The following is a 14,640-nucleotide window of genomic DNA, read 5'->3' as shown; positions in this document are numbered from 1 at the left end:
GCCAACATTGTGATATTGCTTCATAAGTTTTATCATTTAGTATATTACCTTAGTTACAATAAAATCAGTTATAGTTGCAGTAAACGTATAATGGTGCGGTAATATAAGATTCTCCTTGACATACATTAACTGATCTGCCATTACTGTTTTAAGCTCGCTGAATTCACGCCTCAGAACTTCTAAACATCTCTGAAGAACCTAATAGATAGAATTACCTGTGTGTGAAAATTTAATTTATGCAGCAGAACATTATATATCATGCCAATGTTACTCCAAAAGTGACACTGGAGTATTTTAATAACTTAAACGTTCTCTAAACCACTGAGACATTCACCTTTCTTCATTATAACACTCCGACGATGGTCAGATCCACCCCAATAACTGAATGTGATCTCAATTTCTTCTTCCTTCAACGCGTTCTGCTTTCTACCCCATTCTTGTCTCAATTCTTCCCTAAGTTTATTTTCCTCCTCGTCCCTTTCCCTACTGGCAAAAAACATGTATCTACATCTGGATTTTTCTAAATCTTCTTAATCGCAGGGCCATCAAATTGCACATTTTCTGACTGCGGGGATTTTTCGGCATTGTCTTCGTCAGAAGACATCTCGCTTCATCTTCGTCTTCGTCCAGATTAAAAGACAAAGCTTGAATCTGTCTCTTCTGTTTGTTCTTTCCTGTCTGCTTCGCCGCTAGTGCTCTTTCCTTTTCCTGCTCTTTTTCACGTTCCTTCTATCAAAGCATAAAATACACGTACAAAATACAATTATGAGATAATCAGGATCATAAGAAGATTTTTAAGAAATTACTTGAGGTATCAGGATTCGTGACTCAATTTAACGGCGGATTTTCTCTTGCATCCGCGTGACCGACGGTACATGCACATGTAAATATTACAATGCTGTGTTTGGGATAAATTAAAATAGTGGTTTGATTTTCATGAGGAAAGAATGGACGTCGACATAAAATCGAGCTGAAAATTGCATTAAATCTTACCACCTGAATCAAATATACATTGTTAATTTTGATATAATAATTGTGTAGAGTACACATACATTACTTAGTGATGTTTGCAAACGTGCATCTTTGATGCGTTTTTCTTTTTAAACGGCGGACATCTTCCACGAAATCGCTCCAGGCGCGAAATTACTTTCAAATTTTGATATAATAATTGCAGCTGTAAGTACATTTTCTGACTTCTATTCGTTATGATCTTCGTCCTTATTGCCGGTTGTGGCGATCTTGGAACGTCTTCGTCCAGTTTCATTAAAAGACAAAGCTTGTTATGCTGTTGACAAACTTCTTGTTTGTTCTTTTCTGTCTGCTTCGCCGCTAGTGCTCTTTCCTTTTTTTGCTCTTTTTCACGTTCCTTCTATCAAAGCATAAAATACATGCTTTAATAAAATAAAAGCATAAAATACATAAAATACAATATTTTTATCTTTTCTAACTCTTAAAACTGGAAAAGAATAAAAAATAAGTTGAACCGATAATAAAAATAACTTACGATAATTCCTTCGCGCGTAAAAGGGATTGATCTCCTCGGCATCAGCGCCATGCCGTCAATATATAAAGGTGAAACGGAGCTTGATCTCCTCGGTATCAGCTCTCTGCTGTCAATATGTAATACCTCTATAAAGTAAAATGTATTGTATAATCAGAATACTAGCAACGTGCACAACTTCATTTGACGTTATAATTGGGATACAACATTCATCGCACGATACTGTTATAATTGCAAATCGGAAACGTACCTCGAGTCCAGCTCTTCTGCGATCAACGAAAAGTCGGGATCGAACGTGTCAGTCGCAGTCGTCACTTCGCCAAGCGTAGAGAACCTTCTTTTCCGGCAGCGGTGGTAACACGATGTAGGGATACGAAATCTCGGGATAAGCACGAAGCAATTCAATTTTTCAATTCAGTATATCGCCGGCACGATTACGGTGTTTTACTGCCGTTTCGCAATACGCGCGTATGCGCGCGTTGTCGCACCTTATACACTCGCGACAGCGTGCGGCTCGTGCAAAGTTAACGCGCGGCCGCAATCGCGCGGCAGAAACGCCTCGTGTGAAAACAGGCTCCTTGATCTCAGTATCAGCTCCCTGCTGTCAATATAAAAAAAATATAATAGGTTATTAACCTGTATGTATAAACACTCACGTAAACGTAGTATAAACAGTAAATAAAATAGTACAAGTATAACAGTAATATATAGAATAGATAATTATGGATAATTCACATAAAACAATTACCTTGAATTAATCGTCGCGTCGCGTAAAGAGTCACGGTCGGTCTCGCTCCGCGCGTACTACCGTCTCTCTCGAGATAGGTTATAACTGATGAACTGACTGACACTCTGACAGCGCGCTAAACGAACGCACTGTCTGCACTGCACTGCACTGCACTGCACTGCGATACTAACGCTGCTAGCCGCCAGTGTCGAAAAAAAGTGAAAGTGACGTTCTCTGTTTGGTTACATGTATGTATAATGAATGAGAGCGGTTGACCGTAGAAAGTATCTTAAAAAAATTTTGACATTTGGACTTTGCGTTTTTCGCTCGTAGGGCACGTAAAAAAACGGAATATTATAAGAGAACTCCCCCCTAATTGGACCCCAAGCTATCGATCAAGCCTAATTAGAACTTGATCCGTTCACTCGTTATCGAGATCTCAACATCTCGTATACCCGCAACCCGTTCGCGTAAAAGTCGGTGCGGGTCACAAACAGCTACTTTTTTTTGGATCAATCATCGAGACATTATTAATTTTGACCATGGGTTTGGTCGTTGAAATTTCTAAATTAAATAGTTTTTGTTTTATTGCGAAAAATATACCCCAGCCAGGGTTTGAACCTTGTAAGACGTTATATATTGCCAGTCACGGTCGATTTAAATTACTTTAATTGTTATTCTATATACTGGCGAAAGAAATTTATTATTCTGTTTATTATACACCGTCGACCTAAGAATCGGTGCTCCATCTTATAGTTGTTATTGCGATAAATATTACCACAGCCTCAGTGGTCGAATTGGCACGACACCCGCACGGTATACGGGAGGTTCCAGGTTCAAACCCTGGCTGGGGTAATATTTTTCGCAATAAAATTTAAAAACTATTTAATTTAGAAATTACATCAACTGACCAAAACCCATGGTCAAAATTAATAATGTCTCGATGATTGATTCGAAAAAAGTGCTGTGTGAATCCGACAAACCAAGTTGGCTCACAGTTTTTCAATGTTCATATCGAAAAAGACGTTATATATTGCCAGTCACGGTCGATTTAAATTACTTTAATTGTTATTCTATAATACTGGCGAAAGAAATTTATTATTCTGTTTAAAATAAGATAAATTGATACAAACAAAACACATTTTTGATTTTAAAAGAATATATGTATAACACATTGCAAATTGTAAATTTTAATTTTTTTTTCCAATTTAATTTATTTAATTTTTTATTTAATTAATTTTAATTTAAGCTTTCTTTATCACATACGCTAAAAGAATTTTGAAATCATAGTACGTGTAGGTGTAAAATTAAATTTTAAAAATACTTTTCTTATAAAAACTTATTTAGCATCTTCTGATGTATTCTATGGTGACAAAATTTATCCGTAACACGAAATAATCTGCTCGACAGCTGTCAGAACATGGTCTCTACAGTTACTCTCTTAGACAGTTATTCTTATAATACGAAGTAAGAAAATGAAAGAACGCATCGTGGAAATGCGGAACTGAACCTCTTATACATCCTTTTTTTAAGAGTAGGAAACATCGAAATTCATACTTGTGTAAAAAAGCGCTTTTATATTAACAATTTTGATATATTAATTTCTATATTAACAATTCTATATATAGATGTTCATATAATTCGCTGATTCATATGCATGTATCGATAATATTATCTTATAAACTCGAAAAATGTAACTAGAGATAATATTGTGTTATGAACTTGAAAATATATCGCAGAAATAATAAGTAATAGTAAAAGAAATAGAAACAGTTACCAAAAGTTTAGATTATTGCTGTGAGACTTTTATCGCTTTTTTGAACATTTACATTCACACTCGCTATAACTTATATATACCTATTATGAAAAATTTAAAAGAAGATTTACTAATGCGGTCAGTGTTTAAAAATTAATATGTCAAAAATTGACTGCGATAAGTTCTTTCTTCGATATCCTTGAAATATTGATGAATTAAATAAAGTCCTCTTTCATCAATTGTCAACTATTTATAAATAATACCATATTTGATGTGGTGAAACGAATGGTTTAGTAATAAACCGGTATATATATCTGAGCGCGGATATTTTATACAAATTTTCGTACAAGTTTCTATTTCCACTGACGACATCTTGAAGATCTTAAATAGTTTTCGTTCCTCATTACGAAAGTGTCGTCTATTCGTTATCACAAAATGCACGCTATGCTAGCGCAAGGACTCCGCGCGATTCTTATAAGAAAAACGTTTTCGGTCAATTTGCTTGAATATGTGATATGTTGTGGAATTACATATGCGGGCAGGCAAATTCGTGTAGACAAACGTATACAAACTGTTCTTGTGAAGGAGATTTTCAAATGCTTACAATTCAGAAACTAATCATAGAAAATTGATGAAGTTTGAGATTTTCCATTAAGGATACAAGAATTAATTAACACATATCAATCAAATTTACCAGTTTTTTTGACAACGGAGTCAGCGGTATTATAGCAGATTATGTTTGACAACAGGCATGGTGGAGGGTTACCTCGTATGGAATCCGAAATGTCACATGCTGTCCAAAAAACCTCTGGATCCGTCCATCGCGAAATTCGTGAGGAAGGAAAAACTGGAGAAATGCCCGAACGATCGTGTCCTCTCGCAAATTTCGAGGGAACCTAACGGCAGCGTGTTTCTTTCCCTCGATCCCGCCCTAAAGACCATGCACAGCGATGTCGCATGCTGTTGGTCGTCTGTAGTCAGGCCCAAGGTGGATAGACCCAAGAAGGACAATTACGACTCAACGATATCGTAAGATTTATTATCGTCACTCTATACATTGAAAGTTCCAGTGTTATCTTAAAACATTTGGATGCTTTGAATAAACAAAGTTTAATCAAATCAGAAAATAATTAAGTGGCAAGAGTTAATTTGTCTATTTATTTGATGCAATAAAAAAACCGTATCTGAAACGATTAAAGTCGTAAGCTATAGGGGGTAAACATTACAGTTGTTGACCACTCTACAATGATTTGCTACATCTTAAAAAATTAAAGATTATCAAGAAATACTATTATATAAAAGTTTTTAATTATAAATACAAAAATATTATAATTATTATTTTTTATAATTAAAAACATTTTAAAATCTTTATATTTTTAAGATGTGGCCAATCATTGTAGAGTGGCCAACAACTGTACCTACTGTTTACCTCTAACTGGCCAATTGAAATTTTTCCTGAAAAACACTTGTCGATCATTTCTTCTCAATAGAGTCAAGCAATGCGAGAACTTCACGGGACAAGTGATGCTTCCGCGCGAAGTGGAGGTGGCGTACGTGTCATGCAAAGCGAAGACGAAGTCGAAGCCCAAGACGAAGACGAAGAACGCGAAGCTGTCGGCTACGGTGAATACGGTGTACGAGAACGTTCACGCGATCCTGAACCCGGAGAAGGTACGCGAACGCATAGATCACAACGGCAGTCAATCCGGAAACTTTTCGAGGAAGTTAAGCGTGCTCATCCTCGGCATCGACAGTGTCAGCCGGCTGAACTTCTACCGGGCCATGCCGAAGACCGAGCGATACCTGCGCGAGACCGGTTGGATCGGCCTAAAGGGCTACAACAAGATCGGCGATAACACGTTTCCGAATCTGATGGCGATCTTAACCGGTCAGACGCCGCAGCAGGCGTACTCGCGGTGCAAGCCGACAGTGGCCTACAAACTCGACAACTGCCCCTTCCTCTGGCACAACTTCCGCAACGCCGGCTACGTCACGGCCTACGGCGAGGATGAGACCATCCTGAACACGTTTAACTACCTCAAGGTCGGCTTCGTCGAGCCGCCTACGGACTACTACTTGAGACCGTACATGTTAGCCAGCGAGAAACTTCTCAAAATCAAGAAAAGGTAACAAAGTTTTATATAATTACTAGCATGCCCCGCCGGGCTTCGCCCCGGAGAACATGTGTATTAAGACACGCAAATAGTCTCTCTCTTTTTTTCCCCCTTCCTCCTTCTCCTTCCCTTCCCCCTCCCCCTCCCTCCCTCCCTCTCCCTGGATATCTTTCTAGATTAATTTTTTTTTTTTTCGTGGTAACGAAAAACTATACAGCCTAAATCACTCCCTGGGAAATTCTACCCCTACTTCATATACAATACTTTCAAATCTGTCCAGCCGTTCTTGAGTTATAAATGGTGTAACTAACCCGACTTTGTTTTATATATAAAGATTATTTATATCTATATCATCTAAAAACCTGATTTTTTTTGCCGACTGAAGAGATTTCCTTTCGCGCTGTTTACAGATTCAACATGAAATACTGTACGGGACCCGAGTTGAGCTTCGAACGGATCTTCGACTACGCTGTGAACTTTGCCCAGACCTTCGTCAGCGCGCCGTATTTCGGTTTCTTCTGGACGAACACGATCAGCCATGATAACATGAACAGCATCTCGTCCATGGATAATCGTGTGTTGAAGAGATTCGAGTTTCTGGAACAGGAGGGAATACTGAACGATACGATGATAGTCTTCCTGAGCGACCACGGCATGCGCTGGGGTGAGTTTCGCAACACCTTCGTCGGCTGGTACGAGGAGAGAGATTGCCGTACATCTACATCTGGCTGCCGGAATGGTTCCGCCGGGAGAATCCCGAGGCCCATCGAGCCCTCGCGGTGAATCAGAATCGACTCACCTCGCCGTACGATCTCTACGAGACGCTACGCGATGTCCTCGCCGTCGGAGGTGGCGACGCTGATTCTAGTTCGGGATGTTCCACCTGTCAGTCCCTTTTCACCCCCGTCCCCAGAGAGAGGGGTTGCCAGGACGCGGGTGTGGCTTATCATTGGTGCACTTGTACGGCCTTCAAGTCGATCAACGTCAACGACAGGATCGCCTCCGGTGGTGTGCAGAAGTTCCTGGATCATGTTGAGAGCATCGTGAAAAATTACAAGAACAAGAAGGGTCGGCGACTGTGCGCGCGGCTCAAGCTGAAGAAGGTGCACCGGGTGAGCCAAATGATCGACTTCGGCACGGATAGCCCGTCCAGCGTCGCGTATTTCTATATGATTCAGACGGCACCCGGCAACGGGAACTTCGAGGTAACCATCAGATATCACGGCGACGGCAATTACACTCTATCCGACAGCGAAGTTAGCAGAATCAACCCATATGCTGTGAGCGCCAGGTGTCTAAATCGCGGCATGAAGCAGTATTGTCATTGCATGAAGTAGACATCGCGAACTCACCCAAGTTTTGGCTCTGTACGCATTGTCGCAACTTTGTACTTCATTAGCGTTTCGATGAATCGAATCAATCGCCGCAGAAGTCAACTTTTTTAACCCTTAAGTGCGCAATTTTTCGTGGCATTCTGAGTATTTAAATAAATATAATGACTACTTAAGAAATCCTTAAAAATATTTAAAAAATTCTTCTTTACTAATAATTTAAACTTTTTACAGATGGAAAAGGCCCTTTATGCTTTTCCATTCAAAAGGGAAAAAAGAGTCAAAAGGCCCTTTATAAATATGCAAAATCGCGCGTTTTCAGTTTGAACTTCATAAGGGAGAGCGATCACGGAGCATCGAAAAGTCACTTTGCATATATGCAAATTATGCACTTAAGGGTTAACCAAAACGTATAACTCGTTAGAGAAGAAGGGACTCCCACACAGCAGCGAAAATATTCAAACGTTACTTTAAATAACTTTTCAGAAACGTAAGACCTTGCGACGAGCGTTTGCATGACGTACTACCGCGAGTTTTACTTTTGCGTGTCTTTTCTGCAATGATCGATCAAACTTAATTGCTTTATTAAATATATATGTACTATCATGCGACAATTTTGAATCGATTTCTGTTTAACACGCAAATGTGTGAGGCATAGTTCTACTGATATGCTTGGTATATATCAAAAGTTGATTGCCTCATCTCAAGGAACTATAGGAACCTGAGTGTGGATATACGGACTACTTTCGTTTACCAAGAATAGCTGGGACTAGATTTTTTTTTTAAGCCACAGCTTAGCAATAGTTGGTTCGATACCAATGAATTAAATTTATTAATTCAAGAAAAAAGGACCTTGCCCAAAATGGACCATTGGCGCACAACATTGAATCATATGCCATTTCGTAGGTATTGTTATTGTGTACATCATTAGAAAAATAAGTTTAAGTTCTGGGATGGTGGGCGGAAGAAGTTATGACTGATTCAATTATCAGTCTTAATATCTTCGTCATTATTACCGTCAGAACTGTCAGAAAATGATATAAAAATTACTTCAATATGCTCTGATGGTAGTGTGATTCTTGCGTTTGAGTGTTTTTTTTCTTTCGTCCAAAAAGAGCAAACCAGGCGTGACTTAGTCAAACAAACCCATCCCTGATAACGGCCAACGATAGAAAACGATAAAAAATTTCTTATCGTTTTTAATACGATTAGTGAATCGTTTATTTACGGTACTCTATCAGAAACTCACGTTAGAAAATACTTGGAATTCTATCGTAAATGTCTTATCAGCTATACATCAGTTTTTATCGTTTTTAATATAGTTAGTGAATCGTTTATTTACGGTACCCCGGGAAAAAATATTCATATCTGACAGTATATATTTATATATGAACATGTAAAACTTATATATGTTCATATATGTTCATATATAAATAAGATATGAACAGATATAAGTTTTACATGTCCATATATAGAGCATATATAATCATATATGGTTATCTATTGCCATATATGATCAGATCGTATATTATACATGACACAAGATCTGATCATATAAGTTCATATATGGTCAGACATATTATTATGTGTAGCAGATATGACACTATACATAATCGTATCTGGCCTTACATGATCGTATATAAAGAATGTTTGGCCATGTATTATCAGATATAATTATATATAGTCATACATAACTATATCGGCACTGTACATGATCATATATGACAAGACGCGATGTATATATGACCAGACTGGGATATAATGATATAAAATGTCCGGGAAAAATATTCATATCTGACAGTATATGAACATATATAAATGAGATATGAACAGATATAAGTTTTACATGCCCATGTATAGAGCATATGTAATCATATATGGTTATCTATCGCCATATATAATTCTGATCACCATATATGATTATATATGCTCTATACATGGGCATGTAAAACTTATATCTGTTCATATCTCATTTATATATGTTCATATACTGTCAGATATGAATATTTTTCCCGGACATTTTATATCATCCCGGGAAAAAATATTCATATTTGACATTTATAAACATATATAAATGAGATATAAACAGATATAAGTTTTACATGCCCATATATAGAGCGTTTATATATATATATATATATATATATATATATGTGTGTGTGTTTTTAAGTCCGACAAAGTCCATATTGGCACGCAGTTTAAAAAACTGAAAAATGTATTTAATAATAATTGATATTGTGAAATATTATTAAGCACCCAGATCCACTTCGACCAAAAACGGCATCTCATTGCTTGTGTTATTTTAAATTTTTCTTTTTTTCTAATTTTGCATAAGACACTTAATCTTTTTTAATTGACATATTAATTTTTATCAAATATTTTTATAAACAATGAAATTTTACTTTCGTGAAAAATACTGTTATATAATATATATTATAGTTCTTATAAATAAATATATTAATCGTATTATTTTGCAAACATAATATCTTATAATTTAAACTGAAAATCATATATAATCATATATGAACTTATATAGTCATATAAGATTATATATGATCAGATCAGATATTGCATCTCATAGTATCCGATAGATGGCATTCGATGGGATCTGTTTCTCGTATTTAAAATTTGACCAACAGTGTTATAAGAATGGTATCAAAAGACACGACACTGTCTCGCGCTATGAAGCGGCACAATTTTTGTATCAGTTGTATCGTGGAGTCCACTTTTATAATAAAGTGGCACACTTAAAAAATAACTTTTAAAAATATATATAACAATGTTCTGAAACTTACTTAAATATATATGTCCAGATTGAACTGTGTCAGTTCGTATCTGATCATACCTGATCATATCTGATCAGATATTAACATATACAATAATACCAGATCATATATCTTCAGATCTGGCCAATTTCCATATCTGACCATATATGGCCAATCATATATGATTATATATGATCATATATGAATATTTTTTCCCGGGACTCTATCAGAAACTCACGTTACAAAATACTTGGAATCTTATCGTAAATGTCTTATCAGCTGCATATCAGTTTCTATCGTTTTTAATGCGGTTAGTGAATCGTTTATTTACGATACTCCATCAGAAACTCACGTTACAAAATACTTAATTGGGATCCTATCGTAAATGTCTTATCAACTGCACATCAGTTTCTATCGTTTTTAATATGGTTAATGAATCGTTTGAATCGGTTTTAGTCAATCCATTTCAATCGTTACGAATAGGAATCAGATTCATACCGATTTATTTCTTTCAATCGGTTTTTATCATTTTGAAGAACGTCGGGAACGGGGCAACTAGCGCCAGGAGTCGGAGACCTCTGCTCTGGATCGAGCCTCCGACTCCTGGCGCTAGTCCGGAGCGGCTACCGCCAGGAGGTCCTTATAGGAAGAGATTCCTCCAGTTACGATACTGGATTTCTCTGCTTTTTGCCTCGCAAGGGGTCTGCTTATATATTATGACTGGATGTATTTTAAATACGAGAAGCGCTTTCCATCATGCGCGACCTAGCGACATTGTCGCAAACTAATCGCCGATTGGTTGATGCGGATTCAATTTATATCATTGATATACGATAAAAAACGAACCGATTTGCTACTGTAAAGAAGATGATAAGTTGTATGTCAGAAAATCCTGATAAAAAACGATAGATGTATCGGTTCGGTTAAGTCCGTATAAATATCGACGAGATGTCTATTGTTTTAACCTTATAAAAACATATGCAAAGTAGAAGGATTTCAAACGATTCAATTTATATCATGGATATACGATAGAAAACGAACCGATTTGCTGCCGTACAGAAGATGATAAGTTGTATGTCAAAAAATCCTGATAAGAAACAATAGATGTATCGATTCGTTTAAGTTGTATAAATATCGATGAAATCGTTTTAATATCGTTTTAACCTTATAAAAACATATATAAAGTAGAAGGTTTTCAAACAATTCAATTTATATCATTGATATACGATAGAAAACGAACCGATTTGCTGCCGTAAAGAAGATGAAGGGAGAGTACGATTTCCGAGGCGCCCAGATTTGACTGTGGTTTCTGGTAGTATTTCTTACGCTGAACAAAAATTATATAGATCTTATAGGGCTAACTGTTCTAGTTTTCGAGATAAGCAGTATTAAAGCTCAAAATAAATATAATATAAATCTTTACTTTTTTAATTATTAGATATAATATATTATCGTATTTTATATTTATACTTTCTAACACATAAACTCTTTGAGTATTTAAGTGTTTAAAGCGCGTCAACTAACCTATGTAGATTAGTAACGCGCTTTAAAAGTATTTAACTGTTTAATGATTTTTGTTAAAGTAGGGCACACACACACATGTGTATGTCCTGCTTTATAGAAGTTGTGATTTTCGTTAAAGCAGAGCACACACACACACACACACACACACACACACACACACACACACACACACACACACACACACACACGTGTGTATGTCTTGCTTTATAAAAGTTGTGATTTTCGTTAAAGCAGGGCACACACACATGTGTGTATGCTCTGCTTTATAGAAGTTGTGATTTTCGGTAAAGCAGGGCACAAACACACACACACACACACGTGTGTGTATGTCCTGCTTTATAGAAGTTGTGATTTTCGTTAAAGCAGAGCACACACATGTGTGCCCTACATAGGTTAGTTGACGCGCTTTAAACACTTAAATACTTTTAAAGCGCGTCACTAATCTATACGCCGAAAGAATATCATCTCGAATGGAACGTCCTACCTTGCGTACGGGGCCTCGCTAATCTTTTCAGTATTAATATTTTTAGTATATTGTAGACTCATCTGTTTAGTAAGGCGAAGATTTAATACATACTTATATTCATTAAAATTCAAGTGATACATTATAGGGGTGTAAACTGAATAATTTTTTTTTTTTTAACTAATATTGCATATTTCGAAAACTAGAGCAGTTAGCCCTAAGACCTATATAATTTTTTGTTCAGCGTAAGAAATACTACCAGAAACCACAGTCAAATCTGGGCGCCTCGGAAATCGTACTCTGCCCGAATTTAAGATGATAAGTTGTATGTCAGAAAATCCTAATAAGAAACGATAGATGTATCGGTTCGGTTAAGTCATATAAATATCGATGAGATGTTTATCATTTTATTCTTATATATCCGTATTAATGCATACGGTAAAATTATTACCATAAATAACGATATATATATTATATCGTGTATATACGATTGATTCAGACGGGCAATAATTGTACATATAGAAAACGATTCATAACTATAAAATTTGTATAGTTATTTTCTTATTCGGATCTAAAACGATAGAAACCGATTCGATTCGATTAATGTTTTATCTGTCTTCTAAATATGCAACGATAGAACCGATAAGATACGATTAAAAACGATACATATAGCCATTTTTAATCGTTTTCTATCGGAGATGGTTACCAGGGATAAGTTTGTTCGTTTACGGGAAAGTGCCTTAAGCGCAAAGACGTCTGGACGATATTATAAAATATATTATTTTATATAAAATTAATGATATTATAATATTTAAATTAAATAGTGTAACGTTTTTAGTGTCAACTAATATTACATATGCAAAATTCACACTCTAAAAAAGAAAGTATCTTTTCCCACGTTTTTGAGACTTGAGACTATATGTTATTATTATTTCTGTCAACCTCCTCTACATATGCATATAGACGTCAAGTGTGTGCGTTCATGGCCCAAAACCCCCTAATAAAATGAGCGAGGTTCTTATTGTTAATGAATGAAAATTAAATATAAGCTAAATGTCGAAAATTATAGATAAGAAATGTCTGATGTTACACACGTCTGCAAAAGTATTATTTAAACAAAAAGCTGAAGACATACAAAATTTATAAAAAAGTATGTCTACTATGGTATTTAAAGTGTTATGCATTCTCGCGCAATTCTAGATACAATTTTTGACAGTTGGCTGATATTTTGTATCCACTTTGTATTACATTTGTGTAGTTTAACGGCGAAGAAATAATCGCGAGAGAACGAGCATTGTGTGAAAAATAAATCCGAATTCCGCACCTCGGTAATATTTGTCGTGCAATTAATGGTGCACTGCGCTGCGTTGGACTCGTATATATGTTATAGTCAAAGCCCGAAACGCAGGCATTCCTAGGATTGACTAGTCAATCCTGGGGAACGACCAAGCGTCTTGGTCAAAGCCCGAAATAAGTTTTGCGTTTCGGCTTTTAACTAGTCAATCCTAGGAATAACTAATACGGCTGGTTAAAGTTAGAAACTAAAGAAAAATCACTTCGGCATTTGACTAGTCAATCCTAGGAATAACTAATACGGCTGGTCAAAGTTAGAAATTAAAGAAAAATCACTTCGGACTTTGACCAGTCAATCCTAGGTGTCAGTACACCTTAGCATGTACTTTAAGTTGTAAAGCAAGTTCCACGCTTTCAACCACTTAGGCTAAGTTGTAAAGCGCGTCATGAACCCATGTGGCACCTCGTTTTGCGTACACACACACACACACACACACACACACACACACACACACACACACACACACACACAGACGAGGCGGTGCAAGGGTGGGGCCTTCGGCCCCCCCCTCGCACCCCCCCGCGGTTGAAAGCGTGGAACTCGCTTTACAACTTAAAGTACATGCTAAGTTGTAAAGCGCGTCATGAACCCCTGTGGCACCTCGTTTAAGTTTAAAATTGGCGCAATTTTACATACGCGTGCGGCTACTGAGCATGCGCGTGTGGCCACAGGGCATGGTCGTAGTCGCTCATGGTCGCTGCATCTCGTCGGTATGACAGGAATCAGGTTATGATTCCTGTCAACTTTAACGTTTAATATCTCGCGTCGCGGGGCATTAATAACAATAAGAACTTAATTTAGTAAAAAAAATCTTGATTTTATTTGTTAACAGTCACACAGTCCGAATTAAGCCACACCTAGGATTGACTAGTCAAAGTCCGAAATAATTTTTCTTTAGTTTCTAACTTTGACTAGCCGTATTAGTTATTCCTAGGATTGACTAGTCAAAAGCCGAAACGCAAAACTTATTTCGGGCTTTGACCAAGACGCTTGGTCGTTCCCCAGGATTGACTAGTCAATCCTAGGAATGCCTGCGTTTCGGGCTTTGACTATAACATATACATATCTTACCAGAGTCGCGCGCGCGCTCACCGCAAGAGGTAAC

The 14,640-nt window shown here is 36.9% G+C and overlaps 1 long non-coding RNA gene and 1 pseudogene across 2 annotated transcripts; one reads left to right on the top strand and one right to left on the bottom strand.

Annotated features, from left to right (window-relative positions):
* Window positions 1-81: 81 nt before the first annotated feature.
* On the bottom strand, window positions 82-1,543 carry LOC139810466 (uncharacterized). 2 transcript variants are annotated; one of them, XR_011731346.1, is made up of 3 exons: window positions 1,505-1,543; window positions 335-729; window positions 82-215 (listed from the first exon to the last, which is right to left on the bottom strand). It is a non-coding gene; the product is annotated as an uncharacterized lncRNA (long non-coding RNA). The 2 variants fall into 2 exon arrangements; XR_011731347.1 differs by having other exon boundaries at window positions 82-198; window positions 1,505-1,540.
* Window positions 1,544-4,465: 2,922 nt separating this feature from the next.
* LOC139816361 (uncharacterized) lies at window positions 4,466-14,640 on the top strand (annotated as a pseudogene).

This window comes from Temnothorax longispinosus, chromosome 1, assembly GCF_030848805.1.
Source record: "Temnothorax longispinosus isolate EJ_2023e chromosome 1, Tlon_JGU_v1, whole genome shotgun sequence".
NCBI lineage: Eukaryota > Metazoa > Arthropoda > Insecta > Hymenoptera > Formicidae > Temnothorax > Temnothorax longispinosus.
The sequence above is the reverse complement of the archived record's forward strand: the minus strand, read 5'-3'. Positions and strand labels throughout refer to the sequence as shown.